Below are 17,803 nucleotides of genomic sequence, written 5' to 3'. Positions count from 1 at the left end.
CAACTGCTCTTCCAAGTCCTTTGCTGTCTCTGACAGAATTACAATGTCATCGGCAAACCTCAAAGTTTTTATTTCGTCTCCATGGATTTTAATACCTACACCGAATTTTTCTTTTGTTTCCTTTACTGCTTGCTCAATATACAGATTGAATAACATCGGGGAGAGGCTACAACCCTGTCTTACTCCCTTCCCAACCACTGCTTCCCTTTCATGTCCCTCGACTCTTATAACTGCCATCTGGTTTCTGTACAAATTGTAAATAGCCTTTCGCTCCCTGTATTTTACCCCTGCCACCTTTAGAATTTGAAAGAGAGTATTCCAGTCAACATTGTCAAAAGCTTTCTCTAAGTCTACAAATGCTAGAAACGTAGGTTTCCCTTTCCTTAATCTTTCTTCTAAGATAAGTCGTAAGGTCAGTATTGCCTCACGTGTTCCAGTATTTCTACGGAATCCAAACTGATCTTCCCCGAGGTCAGCTTACACTAGTTTTTCCATTCGTCTGTAAAGAATTCGTGTTAGTATTTTGCAGCTGTGGCTTATTAAACTGATAGTTCGGTAATTTTCACATCTGTCAACACCTGCTTTCTTTGGGATTTTCAGTGCTCTGTCAAACTCTTCACGCAGTATCGTATCTCCCATTTCATCTTCATCTACATCCTCTTCCATTTCCATAATATTGTCCTCAGGTACATCGCCCTTGTATAGACCTTCTATATACTCCTTCCACCTTTCTGCTTTCCCTTCTTTGCTTAGAACTGGGTTTCCATCTGAGCTCTTGATGTTCATACAAGTGGTTCTCTTATCTCCAAAGGTCTCTTTAATTTTCCTGTAGGCAGTATCTATCTTACCCCTAGTGAGATAAGCCTCTACATCCTTACATTTGTCCTCTAGCCATCCCTGCTTAGCCATTTTGCACTTCCTGTCGATCTCATTTTTGAGACGTTTGTATTCCTTTTTGCCTGCTTCATTTACTGCACTTTTATATTTTCTCCTTTCATCAATTAAATTCAATATTTCTTCTGTTACCCAAGGATTTATACTAACCCTCGTCTTTTTACCTACTTGATCCTCTGCTGCCTTCACTACTTCATCCCTCAAAGCTACCCATACTTCTTCTACTGTATTTCTTTCCCCCATTCCTGTCAATTGTTTCCTTATGCTCTCCCTGAAACTCTGTACAACCTCTGGTTCTTTCAGTTTATCCAGGTCCCATCTCCTTAAATTCCCACCTTTTTGCAGTTTCTTCAGTTTTAATCTACAGGTCATAACCAATAGATTGTGGTCAGAGTCCACATCTGCCCCTGGAAATGTCTTACAATTTAAAACCTGGTTCCTAAATCTCTGTCTTACCATTATATAATCTATCTGATACCTTTTAGTATCTCCAGGGTTCTTCCATGTATACAACCTTCTATCATGATTCTTAAACCAAGTGTTAGCTATGATTAAGTTGTGCTCTGTGCAAAATTCTACCAGGCGGCTCCCTCTTTCATTTCTTAGCCCCAATCCATATTCACCTACTACGTTTCCTTCTCTCCCTTTTCCTACACTCGAATTCCAGTCACCCATGACTATTAAATTTTCATCTCCCTTCACTATCTGAATAATTTCTTTTATTTCATCATACATTTCTTCAATTTCTTCGTCATCTGCAGAGCTAGTTGGCATATAAACTTGTACTACTGTAGTAGGTGTGGGCTTCGTATCTATCTTGGCCACAATAATGCGTTCACTATGCTGTTTGTAGTAGCTTACCCGCATTCCTATTTTCCTATTCATTATTAAACCTACTCCTGCATTACCCCTATTTGACTTTGTGTTTATAACCCTGTAGTCACCTGACCAGAAGTCTTGTTCCTCCTGCCACCGAACTTCACTAATTCCCACTATATCTAACTTTAACCTATCCATTTCCCTTTTTAAATTTTCTAACCTACCTGCCCGATTAAGGGATCTGTCATTCCACGCTCCGATCCGTAGAACGCCAGTTTTCTTTCTCCTGATAACGACATCCTCTTGAGTAGTCCCCGCCCGGAGATCCGAATGGGGGACTATTTTACCTCCGGAATATTTTACCCAAGAGGATGCCATCATCATTTAATCATACAGTAAAGCTGCATGCCCTCGGGAAAAATTACGGCCGTAGTTTCCCCTTGCTTTCAGCCGTTCGCAGTACCAGCACAGCAAGGCCGTTTTGGTTATTGTTACAAGGCCAGATCAGTCAATCATCAAGACTGTTGCCCTTGCAACTATTGAAAAGGCTGCTGCCCCTCTTCAGGAACCACACGTCTGTCTGGCCTCTCAACAGATACCCCTCCATTGTGGTTGTACCTACGGTATGGCTATCTGTATCGCTGAGGCACGCAAGCCTCCCCACCAACGGCAAGGTCCATGGTTCATGGGGGGGGGGGGGGGGTTTATCAATATAATACCACGAAAATCATTGTGTCTAACAGCAGGATGTTCTACGATATTTGTAATTAACAAAGAAATGGATAGTGATAATTCAGGCAAAGACTTATGACTTATCGAAAACAATAAAAAAAGTAGACTCCAGTTTCCGAAATCTTAGTTGTATTGCATGCTAATAAAATTAGAAAACTAAGTGAAGAAAAAAGACCGTTTTCTGTGCCTGGAAAAACTGAGAAACTGACAACTACACTCAAGAGTTTGGAAGTTTCATTTCAAAAGCTAATTTGTACTGTACCAAATGGAAGTTCTAAAAATTCACCAACCAAATACGAGGTTTTCAAATCTTGTCCAGTGCAGTCCCCAACAATCAGTCTTTCCTTCTCATCCCGTCCAGTAAGTCTCCCCTGACCCACAATTCTGTGTGACCTAACTATACCCCTTTCCCTAAACCTCTCCAGTCCTTTTCTTTCACCCTTCTTCCTTCCCATTTTCTGCCAGAAGAAGGAGCCACTGGCTCTGAAAGCTTGCAAATGTCAAATCATTTTGTGTGTGTTCCCCTGCCACCGTTAGGTGAATATGATGATTTGATAGAAAAGCTACAAACTAAATGCTGTATTTCAAACAAATGAGATACAATTAAGATTATCAGTTTACTGTCAAATTCGAGGAGTCAAGCAAAAGTTAGTGATGAATTTGATGGGCCAGAACATTTGGTTAAATTAACAGGGCATTTAGTAAAATTTACAAAAGAAAATGCATGTAATTTGATAGAAGAAAACGTGACTGAAAAGGTAATTTGGCTTTATTAAGATGAGAATAGCAGTTTTTTGACGCCTGGCAAAAAGAGACTACTTTTCTGTGAAAGAAAATGGTACTAAGGTTCAAACACAAAAAAGGGTTAATACTGTGCAACTTAAATGAACAACTCACTGAATTCAATAAAGGAAATCCTGACATTTAAATGGAAAGATCAAAATTTTGCGAATTGAGACCAAAATGGGGTATTGTCGCAGAGGCGTCTGGCACCCGTAACATTGGTTTGTCTCACAAGAATGTGAAATTGATGATAGGTGCGTCCACAATCTTACAGCTGCCTATGAAGACCTTTTGGAAGTTTGAGTAAGCAACATTGAGTTACAATTGTATTATCATGGAAAATGTCAAGATTGTCCAGGTATACAGGCTTTACTTGAAGAATCTGAAGAAGACTACTTGATGAATGACAATACCGAACACAAACAATGGGTGACAAGTCAGAACGGAAATGGTGAAAATCACAAACCCACAAGAAAAGGTTTTTTGAAGTGTTGGTAACTAACCTTGAAAATCTGAAAATGCATCATTTTATTGCCAAGTGCAAGGTAAGTTTATGGAAGACAAAAAGCAAACTTTGGCAGTTGATGAATGCGTAATTAATGTTGACTTCACTGGAAACTGTTCCTTGGTTGTTTAAGACTACTGTAAACTTCAAGATAAACTGAAGAGTAGTCACAGTTTTTGTGCCTAAGTGACCACTTTTCAACTGCAGTTAATAAACTACATAAAACAACAACACCCCTCCATAAACAAACTTGATCTACTTCTCTTATGGTGCTAAAACCCAATATAAGAATTAATAAAAATACTTTTTACCTCTCCTTTCACCAACAAGATTTTGAACTTGATATAGAACGGCCCTTATTTGCATTATGCTATGGGAAAAATGCATGTGATGGTGTCGGGGGTTGAACAAAGCGAACTGTCAGTGGTCCTATGAGAATCAGAAACGTTTCAATTCTGTAAAGAACATGTAAAAAGAATTACCTGTGCTTCTGTAAAATGTGAAGAAATACAAGAACTCCATACCAGTGTCTTGAAGGAAAGATTCACCACTTGTCAGAAGACTAAAAGCACTATCTTTTCATTGTTTTATATCTGTCAGATAGTGTGTTCAAGTGCAGTCCCCTGATAGGGAACTTCAACATGGAAAACTTGTGCTACTGACTCTTCAAAATAAAGGTACTCTGGCTCATGTTTACAATGAACAAGGGTGGATTGCCAAAGTTGATAATATTGCTTGTTAAAACCAAGATGTGCATGCTGCATGTTACATTTTACCATCCACCAGGACCAAGGACCTCATTTAAGAAAGTTGAGAAGTATCAAGTTTGGATGCCAGTTAAAAATGTATTGAAGCTGTCTCCCCTGGAATTCACAAATGTGACTGGGCAAACTTTTAAACTAATGCCCAAACCAAGTGACGAAATTTCTCAGATGTTCAATGAACAATGTAGTAAAAAGAAATAAGATGAGAACAAGCTACCTCGTTTTCAATAAAAAATAACAAGTAAACATGGATATGTTTAAATCATATAATTAATAGACTTTATTCCATTAGCTTACATACTGCAGATTTATTTTTGATTCATATTTGTATTGTTTCATAATTTCCGATCGAATCTTAAACCTGAAATTTAAACTGAAGTTTGACATTATAGAAGTCTTAAGTACGTAGTTTTTAGATTTTTATCTGGTCCCCTAACAAAGATACTGCTTGCCAAAAAATGAAAAATTTTTAAAAATCGATTTTAAAATAGTCATTTTTTAAGTGTAAGCTTCTCACCATTGATACTCGAAGAAGGTAACTATACTACTCATTGTAATTGCAAAATAATAATAATACTGAGAAAGTACTACACCACCTCTGGAAAACTGGTGTTGAAAACTCGAGGGGCTTTTTTTTTTTTTTTTTTTTTTTTTTTTTTTTAAATTTGGGGCTGACACTTTGAGCAACTAAAAATATAGTAATGAATACATTCGGCTAGATGATTATGGTTTTCTTTTGTAGACCAATGGTGGCAAATTAAATGCTTGGGCAACCCAGTACAGAGCAATTAAAAAAACTGCTTGCAACCTGAAAGAAAAATGGCCACCATTTCTAAATGACAAATAATAGAAAGTAAATGACAAATTAAAAAAAACACTTTTGAGTCTACTAAACATTAGGGAATTCACCTAGTAAATATTTCTCCTCAGATGGTCAAGCAACCTGCAACTTGTTATTGATTGATGCCCATATTAATGCCCACTAAATGTCCTGGTACTTTTAATCAGATAGTGACTAAATGTATCTTGCCAAATCTAGGATCTGAACAATAATAACACAACAAGAGTAAGCATTAAGAAAAGTCCCCAAGTGAGGATATGTATCACAATATGCATTCACCACCACCACCACCACCACCCACTTAGGCCTACCACTTTATCTAGATTAAAGTCTCTTCCAGTTTTCTCTATAAATTACAGGCTACAGCAATTCAAATCTGTTCTGCTTGCTTGTTTATGACATAAATCCATCTTCCATTAGTTCATCCTCTTGGTCTTTCCTTATGACAAGGACTTCAACACCGAATCTCCTTAGTCATCTCAATACACACTGTCATAACATTATAATGTCCTCAATTCCTGTATTTTCTCTTATTAATATATTAATATGTTTATGTCATTGTTATGCACAAAATGCATCTTTTCACCGAGCAATCTTCAATTTGTGAACCGTTTGAATATTTAACACCCATGCTCCATTTCCACTAGTTAGTGCTGGCCGAGTACATTGGATTCTGTTTAAGGTTCATTGAGAATTTACTCCTGAATAAAGCACCTACTTTAGCAAATGGAATCCAAGTCGTCCTGTTTATTGGTCTCTACAAATCACATAATAATTTTTGTCCCAATTTTCACAGCCAAAAGGAGAGTGGGAAATGGACAAATTGGTATCAAATTGATCAAAGAGGTATACTTTTGCAAAAAATATTTCATTACTTGAAAGTAATCTGCAGAATTAAGAGAAGCTTAATTATTTGAGTGAAAACTACACAATGGACTTTCATACAAGCTTTCAAAGACAGACGAAGAGTGGAAAATGGACAAACAGGTATCAAACTAAACAGTGTAAGGTCTTTTTTTCTTTTTTAAAATGTTTTAAGGTAATTAAGAAAAATTTAGTGATAAGAGGGAAACTCGAAATATTTCACCAACAGCTGCCACTTGCTATGTAAATGAAATGATAAAACCATCAAAGCACAGCATAAATTAAGACTTCTCTGCTCTCTCAATCTACATATTCTTAATAACAACAGAATACTAACTGATATTTAAATAAATTAAACCTCATGCTTTTTGGAAAAACTGAAAAGTTTTATTAAATGATTAGTCTAAAAGTGAGAAATAAAATAGGTTAAAGAAACATTTGACATGCCTTTGAATGATGCTCTAAATCATATACAGCAAATGAGGTTCTGAGTGAAAATTTGAAGATCAGTGTTTAACTTAGAATTTTAAAACAGTACCAGAGGAGATTTGTGTAGTGGGATTTCACTCTTATCTATTTTATTCCTTACAAGACAAATCATTTCACAAAACAGTTGACCACTTTTCTGACTGTCTATACAACTCCGTGGGAGCCCTAATTTTTCATATCTTATATCTTTGTGGTCCTTATGTCCAATGTATGTTGGCAGCAGTACAATTGTTTGGCAGCAGTACAATTGTTTGGCAGCCAGCTTCAAATGCTGGTTCTCTAAATTTTCTCAATAGTGTTTCTCGAAAAGAACATTGCCTTCCCTTCAGGGACTCCCATTTGAGTTCCTGAAGCATCTTCGTAACATGTTGTTCAAACCTGTTGGTAACAAATGTAGCAGCCTGCCTCTGAATTGCTTCAATGTCTTCCTTCAATGCTACCAGGTACAAATACCAAACACACTAGCAGTACTAAAGAATAGGTTGCACTAGCATCCTACAAGCAGTCTCCTTTACAGGTGGACCACTCTTTCCTAAAATTCTCCCAATAAACCGAAGAAGACCATTTGCCTTCCCTACCACAGTTTTCACATGCTCATTCCATTTCATACTGCTTTGCAATGTTATACCTAGATATTTAAATGACTTAACTGTGTCAAGGAGGACACTAGTAATATAGTATCCAAATGCTACAGGTTTGTTCTTCCTACTTTCCTACTCATCTGCATTAAGTTACATTTTTCCATATTTAGAGCTAGCTGCCATTCATCACACCAACTGGATATTTTGTCTAAGTCATCTTGTATCTTCCTACAGTCACTCAACTTTGACACCTTATTGTACACCACAGCATCATCAGCAAACAAACACAGATGTAATCAAATACAAACTTTAGCCTCGTTGTACGTATTCTTCTACAAACTGATGGAGGTACATTAAATGTATGGTTCTCAAGTTCAGCCAGCATGTATTTTATAGCAACAGAGTCAAATCTTATCAATTTGTAAAATACAAAATTGTAGCTTATATTTGTTGCTTCTTTCTGTAACTTCATTGACAACCTTTAGATGGTCCACTGTGCTGAACTCCGCTTCTAAAGCCAGCTTGTTCTTTTCCACAGCTTGTTCTGTTCCATGGTTTTTCTTAGTAATTAGTGAGAATTTTCATAAAAAGAATAATACACCACTAACATAAGACTAATGAGTCTAGAGTTCTTCACATCTTTCCTGCTTGGTTTTTCCCTCTTTCCACACACTGAATTGGTTCCCCTAGTTCTGACACTACTTCTGAATGCAGTCATACATTACACAAGGGCTGTTTCCATACATTCAATATCAGCTTTAGCCCTACTTTTACGTTAAGTAACCTATTACTATCCTACAATCTGACAAACTTTTGTTTAACAGTTCTTGTAATAGATCATAAAGATCTTCTAATGTGATGTTGTTGGGGCATAAACTTGGATGTACTATTTAGATTATGTAGCTCTTATTTATACATAATACTATTCTCGTTATTAGGCCTGAGATACTTTCAGTAACTATAACTTGAATTTAATTTTCTTGTTAGTGATAAGATCTACTTCTGGTTAGTTTATTGACTGCAACTCTATCTGATCCTCTTCCTTTGGTTTGTACCTCTGATACCGCAAAGACATCCAACTTGGTATTATTTAGTTCCAATTCTAGTTCCAGATGTCTATCTTTATCCCAAAGTGACCTGCAGTTCATGATCCCTGAATGGAATGTGGTACAAGTAGTTGTTTGATATTTTGTTTTAATCAGACTGTCTAGCAAGGTGCAGGTGCAGAAGTAGCTGGATGTGCAATCTGTTACAAATGCTCTGCCCAAGTTCCCTCAGTCTATTTCCAAACACTTTAATCCCAGGGCAGATACCAATGTCACAGGAATAAGCAGTATGGTCTCCAACAACCACACCTATGGGCACTAGTCTTCCAAAGAGTTTGGCAAGTCACACGTCTAGAGCTAGGCCTCAGTTGAGAAAGCCTCACAGGACAAATAACAATATCACCAGTTTCCATGCTGATCACATGCCACCAAAGGATCATCCAGTTATGTTTCATCAGCATCACTAGTCATTGCAGACACTTACTCTCTATGCTGACTGATGTGGGTTGGACAGCTGCCCTTCTGTCTTTTCACCTGACTGATACCCACTTAGGTTGTTGTCACATAGCACTATTGTGTGCAAGGTTACAGGAAAATGGTAGGATGTAAGAGTGGTGAGACACTGTGGCACACATTTTGTCCGATTTAGTTGCTAAAACTGACCAGCTTAAATGCTTGGACTGCATAGTTGTTAGGGCATTATCCACAAAAGGCAGGGATCCATCATACAATTTTCTGCATACTACCCAAACAACACACACTCTGCATGAAGTAAAGGAATATATTCTGAAGCCAGAAGCAGCTTCTGTGACTGTACAAGTCCATCCATACATTGTGGCCATGAGACCAAACTGCTCCTATTACCTTGTTAGAACTGCTTATCAGTTAGGTTCAAGACATTTTTACAGTCTGGAAAATAATTGTAGTGACCGATCATACAGAACAAATTCTAGGGGGCTAATAGTGGATGAATCATTCAAGACAATGTCTCCACTCAAAGAGTGTACAACAGTGCATTGTTAGTCGCAACAGGCAGAAGACATGTTTTGCATGTGCTGCACATTTATCAATTTTGATAGAGAAACTCATGCTGCATTGTTCTTCTTCGGCAAGTCAATGTAATAGCAGGCACAGAAACAGTTACGTGAAAAATATGTGCAACTCTCACATTTATTTATACATAAAAGCAGACTTCAGAATTTCCACTTTGTGTACAAGATTCATGTGCTAATTTGAAATTCAAAATTCACATATTTTACTGTTCTCATAACTTCTGCAGAACCTTTCACTGACTGTATCAATACCCATTTGTATAGTGATATATTGTGAAATTTCGAACAATCACAAATGCTGCGATAAACTTTTACTGTTGTTAACTGTAGACTTAAACTTATTTGTGCTCTTTTAAAACATTTGAGGAAAGTAGGCCTATCCTCATTCAAAACAACTGTTCGCTAATTTCAATGTACAGTAGAGTCCCACTATTCCAAAAATCTGCCTATTCTGAAACAGATTCCAGAAAAAATACCAATTTTTTTTAAACTTAGAAACGGGAAAAATTAAACAGATGTTTGTGAAAAAACATGCATTTATTATTACACAAAGAATCTAAATAAAAGCTGGTTGGCTCCATTTATAATATTCTGCACAATCATTTTTAATTATTGCTAAACATGAAAAATAACCAATTTAAACACACTTAAGAAGTAAAGTCAGTCATTTTTTTCTGAAGAAGAGCACTGAACCAACTCAAGGATCCAATGTTCAGTCATTGCCGCATGAACATAATATGATGAAGTGTGCTGTTCGACACAGCATTAGGCGAGGTCAAGAGCATTTGCCCCTTTTGCGTGTGGTGAGAATTCAGTTTGAGCATTCACCACCACCTCCTCCTCCTCCTCCTCCTCCTCCTCCTCCTCCTCACTTTTCTCCAAGTCGATCTGAACTAATGAGCCCAGCACCATTGCTATGACGTCTTTGTCTCTGTACTCCTGGTGGTCATTGCTGTTAACAGCAGCCCACTCCTCAACACAGCTTTCTTCTGTGTCTTCACAGCCAGGGATTTTCTTAACTAGTGGGAAAAGGTCACAGTCTTCCACTGATGTAAAAGTTGTTTCAACAAATTCCTATGTACACCAGAGATTTTCCCATGATTTTTGTAATGCACCTTTAGTGATGTTATCCTGTGCTTCAGCCAAAAGGGAAATGACATCTTTTATTGTAAGTGTACTGTAATTGTAATACAATGATATTTTATTGTAACTGTGATATGTTTTTCAGGATTGTGTTTTCACTTTCATCCTCTTCAAGGAAGGTGCAAAGCGGCATTTTTCTATATTTCTGTTTAATGGCCTGCAACACATCCTGGTCCATGGGCTGAATAATTGAGGTTACATTCGGTGGCAGAAAAACGGCTTTGATGTCTCGACAAACAAGTTTCGTTTCTTTTGGGTGGGACAGAGCACTATCTATAAACTGCAGAGCACAATTAGGCAATCCATTTTCTCTACTGAATGCAGTTCTTTAGCGACAAATTGGCACTCAAACCATTCCTTGAACAAGTCTGGCTCCATCCAAGCATTTTTTTTATTCTCACAATACACAGGAAGTGAGTTAATGTTTTTGAACACTTGTGATTTCACCGATTTACCTCTTACCATCAGCCCAAGTTTGTTTGGTGCCGAAGCATTGCCGCAAGCCAAGTCAGATTTCTCTTCTTGCGAAGTACATCTTTTGGTAGGTACAGCCTCAAAATTCAGTCCAGTCTCATCCACATTGTAAACTTGCTGAAGTGTGCAGTTTTGAGAAGAAACAAGGTCTTTATTTTCATTTAGGTAATTAGCAGCTGCTTCATTGTCAGCCGACAGCTTCTCTCCAGCAATTGTGAGCTGTCAAATTCTGTGTCTTTTCTTCAAATAATACAAAAAACCACAGCTAGCTGAAAATGACCGGTCACCATCCATAAGCTTGTTCAGTTGATGTGCCTTTTCTTTTGCCAAAGGAGCACAAATGGGGATTCCTTTCTGTCTTTCTTAAGTGACCCACAAGAACAAGGCCTCATCATTTTTTGCTACTTTTCAAGAGTTATTTTACTTGAAGCAGAACAAAACTGCTCAATTTTAAAGTGACTTTTTTCTAGTCACTAATTGTTGCTTCTCTGACACCATATTCAAGTGATGATTTAGCAGCACTTTCTCCCTTGTCCACTCTTTTAATACTTAAAGTTTCCATTTTAAACTACGAAAAGAACAACTGTTTACTTGCCATGTTTAATGTTTAACAGAAAGGCATAGTGACTTGGTAAAGTAACTCAGCCCTCACAGAACAAAGTTTAACAATAAATTCGCAATCATGTGTTTGGAACGTGGGAGAGAGAGGGATAGGTACGGTGTCTGGGCTACAGGTTGTCAAAGGTTACTTAATTTTAATAATTAAGTCAATATATTGATAATCTGCATGAAATCCACTTACTCCAAATTCCCACTATATTGAACAGTGTTTGGTCCCAATTAGTTTGGAAGAGTGGGGATCTACTGCATAATTACATGAGAAATAGGTAATTTTTGAGAACTTTTGGATGCTTACAAAACTATATTTTCATATAGTTACTGGTACAAGTGTTTTGGATATGTAACTTATTTTGCAGCAAATTAGTGTTTGTGGTTCACAGTTACCACCAAAGAATAGATCATCCCCCCAATTGCACTGAATATCTATGAAATAAATGTGCATGTTTGAGAATTTTTGGAAGCTACCATTGTGTCATGCATAATCTGATTTGTAGTAAATCAGAGTTAATAATGTCAACAATATTAACAGCAATCTCAGACTTTTTGCAGATGATATCATCTACAATGAAGCATTGTCTGAAAGAAGCTGCACAAATATTCAGTCAGATCTTGATAAGATTTCAATGTGGTGCAAATATCAGCAACTTATTTTAAATATTCAAAAATGTCAAATTGTGCACTTGGCAAAATGCAAAAACATAGTATCCTATGACTACAATATCAATGAATCATTGTTGGAATTGGGCAACTCATATAAATACCTGGGTGTAACATGTTATAGGGATATGAAACGGCTTGATCACATAGGCTCAGTCGTGGGTGAAGCAGGTTGTAGACTGATTTATTGGTATAATACTGGGGAAGTGCGAACAGTCTACAAAGGAGATTGTTTACAAATGACTCTTATGACTGGCTCTGGAATATTGCTCATGTGTATGGGACCCATACCAAGTAAGACTTACAGGGGTACTAAACATACACAGGGAAGTGCAGCACGAATTATCACAGGTTTGTTTGATCTATGGAAGTGTGTTACAAAAATACAGAAGAAACTGAATTGGCAGTCGCTTGAAGATACATACAAACTATCCAAAACAAAGTCAACTAACAAATTTTCATGAACAGGCTTTAAATGATCACTCTAGGAGCATACTGCAACCACCCTGTGTGTTGCTTACGTACAGATTACGAGAATAATATTAGAATAATTGCAGTACACACTGAGGCATTCAAACAATCTTTTCTCCCACACTCCATAGTGAATGGAATAGCAAGAAAACCTAACAACTGGGATAATGAAATGTACCCTCTGCCTTGACTTCATGGTGGTTTGCAGAGTATAGATGTAGACGTATATATTTACATGTTTCGAAGTTTTTGTCTCCATGACACCACTACCTCAAACCTATTTTCTTTGTAAGTCACTGATGAGAATGCTATACCGGTAAACTAAAATTGTATCACCCCACCAGATAGAGGTTTCCTCATGCCCATTTGCATCTGCAACAGGCATCTTCAATGCTACAGTATATACTGATTCTTCATGCAAAGCTGTGTAAATAACTTGAAAATGGCACATCTCACTACGTAAATAGCATCAAGACTGACTTAACTGTTGGTAATTGTTGCTAAGAGGAATGATATGAAGTGAACACAACAAATTGTATCTCAGATCTGAGTAGGCACTAAAGTTGTTTGTACACGATTTCCTCTGCTTTGTAAATGAAGTTCGTTGGTGTTTGTTACCTCTCACCAATGTAAGATGCACAGTTCAGTCGCACCTAACCACTCCTCAGAAATTGCGATTACAAAAAAACAGCCAAATATTTGCCATAACCCACAGTATTAATGGTCTATTAGGTCAACACCTAATCTTTTTACTTTACTCCTCAGCTCTACAGCCCTTGTAGGGCCTTGGCCTGCATCATAATATCCTGCCATTCTATCCAATCCATGGCTTCCGTCTCCATCCTCTGAAACCCAGATTTTTCATGTCTTCTTCAACTCCATCCCACCATCTACTTCTGGGGTGTCCCCTCCACCATCTGCCTCCAGCCTTGCCATCAAAAATCCTCTAACATGCTCTGTCTTCTTCCATTCTGACCACGTGCCCTGTCCAGACAGTCTTCTTATTTTAATGGTAGTGACAATGTCAGGATTTTCAAAAAGGTGTTTTAGTTCTGCATTTGTACGAATGTGCCATCCTTCTTGATCATGTATTGGGCCATATATTTTACGTAGCACATTTCTCCCCCAAATGCTAAGGATTCTTTCATCATTTACAGTCATGGTCCACGTTTCGGCACCATACATAACAACTGGTCTAATAATTGTTTTGTAAATGAGGATTTTGGATTTTCGTGATAGAAGCAAACTCCTAACCATGGGTAATGCAGCAAAGTAGCATCTGTTACCTGCTGCTATTCTGGATTTCACCTCACTGCCAATGTCATTTGTCTACGGTAAGTGATAGTCGACCAAAGATACTTGAAGTCTCTCACCCTTTCAAACTCCCTGTCAGCTATCCTGAGATTTGGTAGGTTTTGTTCGTTGGTCATTGTCATACTTGGTCTTTCCGACATTGACTGTCAGGCCAAGTTCCCTTGCACCTTTCTCCAGATGTTGATAGGCTTCGCCTAGCACAGCAGTGTTTCGTGCGAGTAACGCCACATCATCGGCGTAGGCTAGGTGCTGCAGTGAATGATTAAAGAAGGTTCCTCCTATATTTTTCTATCTGACTTATGACTTTTCCTAGGCAAAGGTCGAATACCAATGAGGAGATACTGTCACCCTGTCCAAGTCCCTTCTTCACTTCCACTTCTCTGGAGATTTCACCCTGTGTTTTTACTTTACCGTTGGTTTCGCTGAGGGTCATCATCATAGAAAGTTTATTGAGCTTCTTAGGTATTCCATCCTCTTCCATTACATTCCGCAACACCTCTCTTGAGAGGCTATCATAGGCTTGTTTAAAGTCGATATAAAGCTGGTGTATGTTAATTTGATGTTCATAACATTTTTCAAGTATTATGCACAATGTGAATATCTGGTCAGTTGTTGACCTATTTCTTCTTAAGCCACTCTGACAGTCTCCAACTTTCTCTTCCAAATATGGAGTAAGCTTGTTGGTCAGAAACTTGGAGGAAACTTTATATGTAGTACTTAGCAGGGGGATTCCTCAATAGTTCAGGCAGTTTAATTCCTCATTTTTTATGTATGGAGCACATTATAGCTGTTTTCCACTCCATTGGCATGCTCTCCTCATGCTAGATATTCAGTATTATTTTTCAAATTGTTTTCCAAAGCGTTTCCCCACCATATTTGAGAAGTTCGGCCTGGATCTGATATGATCTCCAGGCACCTTATTGTTTTTTAAGGTCTTAATAGCTTGCGTCACTTCCCCCAGTGTAGGTTCTGGTGTTAAAACCTCTGGTCCATAGTAAGTTAGTTCCACCAGTTCCTCTCATTCTAACCCTTCTACTTCTGGGCTCAGAAACTCTTAGAAGTATTCTGCCCACCTGTCAAGAATTTTATTACTCTCCCCTGTCAACTCCCCTTCTTTGTTCCTACACATATTTGTTCTGACTTGGAACACGATCTTTCCTTCTTTACTCTTTTGGTACATTTCACAAATTTGCTTCTCTTCTCCTAGCAGTTTAGTTTCTTCCATTTTTTTTCTTTTCTTGAACTCTTTTCTTCTGTCTGCGGACTCTCCTTGCTACATGGTGCTTTTCATTATATTCATTTAGATTTGCTCGAATTGTTCTCTGCAATAATTTCATTCATGCTATATTACTTCCTCAGTTCTCAAATTCTTCGTCAAACCAATCTTCCTTCCTTTGAGCCCGTTCACGTCCCTAAACCCCTCCAGCTGCCTCGAGGATTTCAGTCTTACATTGTTTCCACATTACTTCTGTGTGTGCATTTGACGTGTGCCCTCATCTCAAACCTCTTTTGTTTGTGGCCTTTTTGTTTACTCAATAGGACAGGGAGGGCTCTAGGTGTGTGGTGAAGAGTCTCCCTAAGGGAGTAAACCCGATACAAATCACCTGCAGCCTTGCAGTTAATAGAGGGATGGAAGGCCAAGGATGCTCCCCTGAACATGGAGCCAGCTATCTGCGAGCTGTAAGGGGCAACCCCCCAAATGGTTGGGCGGAAGATTAACAATATGCCCCAGTAAAAAATCAATTCTTGTGACTGCTAGCAAAGGAATAAGCTGGACAGATATTTTGATGGTGACCCCAGCAAACGAAAAAAAGGATAAGAGGTATGTAGATAGGAACATGGAATGTGTAGAGCCTATATCAAGCTGGAGCCCTACGTCAGCTACTAACGCAAGTAAACAACTACAATATAAAAATATTGGCTCTCCAGGAAATTAGGTGGAAGGGGAGTGACATAATGGACACAGAAAATTTCACTATCTTCTGTAGTGGCGGGACGATGAATACCTTTGGAACAGGTTTTTTGGTTGCTAAAGAGCTGAAACATGCGGTGATGTGCTTCCAACCAATCAATGGACAGATGTCCATATTCAGACTATGGGGAAAAATTTTCAACATTACAATGATAAATGTACATGAACCCACAGAGGAGGCAGATGAACAACAAAAGGACAAGTTTTATAGCAAGATAGAACAGCTGTATGATCAGGCTCCCAAACATGTCAAGATATTAATAAGAGACCTGAATGCAAAGATATAAAAAGAAGAGGCCTTTCAGCCAACTATAGGAAGATATATGAAATATCAAACAACAATGGAATTACGACTGTAGATTTTGCTACCAGTAAAAGCATGACTGTCAGCAGTACATGTTTCCCAAATTACACAAAGAGACACGGATTTGACCTGATGGACAAACCAGAAATCAGATGGACCATATATTGATTGATCAGAGACACGGATCAGATATAATGGATGTTAGGAACCAACGTGGAGCTGACTGCAATTCAGACACCACCTAACCACAACCTTGAAAAATCTTGACATACATGAGGTACAAATGTTTAGATTGAGCAATTCTCATAAGCTATCATGTACTATTACCCAACTGGCTCCAACAGGTGACGACAAATTACCAACAGCAACATGAAAATGACGAGCCATGGGTCCTGCAATTGCACTTAGCCATCAGCGTAGCTTGAAGTGTAGGTTAGGCTTAGAAGTGACAGTTTGGTTGTGGACTGGCAAAGTCAATGAATGAGAATACAAAATCTTTGGCTCATTGAAAGCATCTCATTCCATCTGTCTACTTTGGTCTATAAGGTAATGGGTGTGTGACATCACTATGACGTGCTGTGTTGAGTTTGTTCGTGTTTATAGATGTCATGTTATGTTTGATGCTGCCCTCTCATGGTGGATGCTGATGTGTTGAATTTGATGTGTGTTATTGGGTTCATTTGAGTCTTGATTATCACTGAACATGTGGGTTTATTTCAGCCTAGGTAGTAAGTGCTGTAAGATGGATTTGGAAGGGTTTGCTTTGTTTTCAGGGAGTTATGTTTTTCTTCTTTTGTTTGGTGTTTGGGTTTTTTGTTAGCTCTGATTAGTTTGGTGTTTGTTTCTCCCCCTCCCTTCAATCCCCCCACCCTCCTCTCTCTCTCTCCAGTAATTTTAGTTCTGGTTTTATTCTAGAGAATTTGTGAGGTATTATCAGTTTAATGTTTATGGCACTTCAGTTGTTTTTAACTGATCTAGTGGATATGGAATTTTTTTAGGTTTCTGAGTTGTCCAGGTTTTGGTGGTGTTTTGTGAGTTATGTAGGTGTGTGGAATTTGTGGTTGCGGTTTTTTTTATTTGTGGTTTGCCAGTACGTATTTAGAGTTGCGTCTGAGCTATATAGGACACGGGAAAAGTCCAATTCCACTTCAAAGATGGTGGTGGTGGTGGTTATTTTGTTGTGGTATCAACAGCTTCGTTTGAGCTATACAGGGTGAGTGAAGTGTACGGTTCCTGTTGGTTTTGTGGCTGTAGCGTTATGTTGTAAGTTGAGACATTTTTTATAATATTTGTTTTGGGATGGTGTGGTCTTTTTCACTGATTTATATTTAGCTTGTCCCTGCCCTACACCCCCTATTTCCTATGGTTGTCTTGTCAGTTTCATTTTATTGTTGGAGTGGGAAGTTCTTGTGCCATTTTTATTTTTGTTTACATTTGTTGTGTGTGTGTGTATGTGTGTGTGTGTGTGTGTGTGTGT

At 38.2% G+C, this 17,803-nt stretch overlaps 1 protein-coding gene across 1 annotated transcript in view; it reads right to left on the bottom strand.

Annotated features, from left to right (window-relative positions):
- Positions 1-17,803, bottom strand: part of LOC126092326 (uncharacterized) — a 71,162-nt gene that overhangs the window by 39,432 nt on the left and 13,927 nt on the right. The window lies entirely within an intron of this gene.

The sequence above is a fragment of the Schistocerca cancellata genome, chromosome 7, assembly GCF_023864275.1.
Source record: "Schistocerca cancellata isolate TAMUIC-IGC-003103 chromosome 7, iqSchCanc2.1, whole genome shotgun sequence".
Classification (NCBI taxonomy): Eukaryota; Metazoa; Arthropoda; class Insecta; order Orthoptera; family Acrididae; genus Schistocerca; species Schistocerca cancellata.
This window is presented reverse-complemented; position numbering and strand designations above follow the sequence as displayed.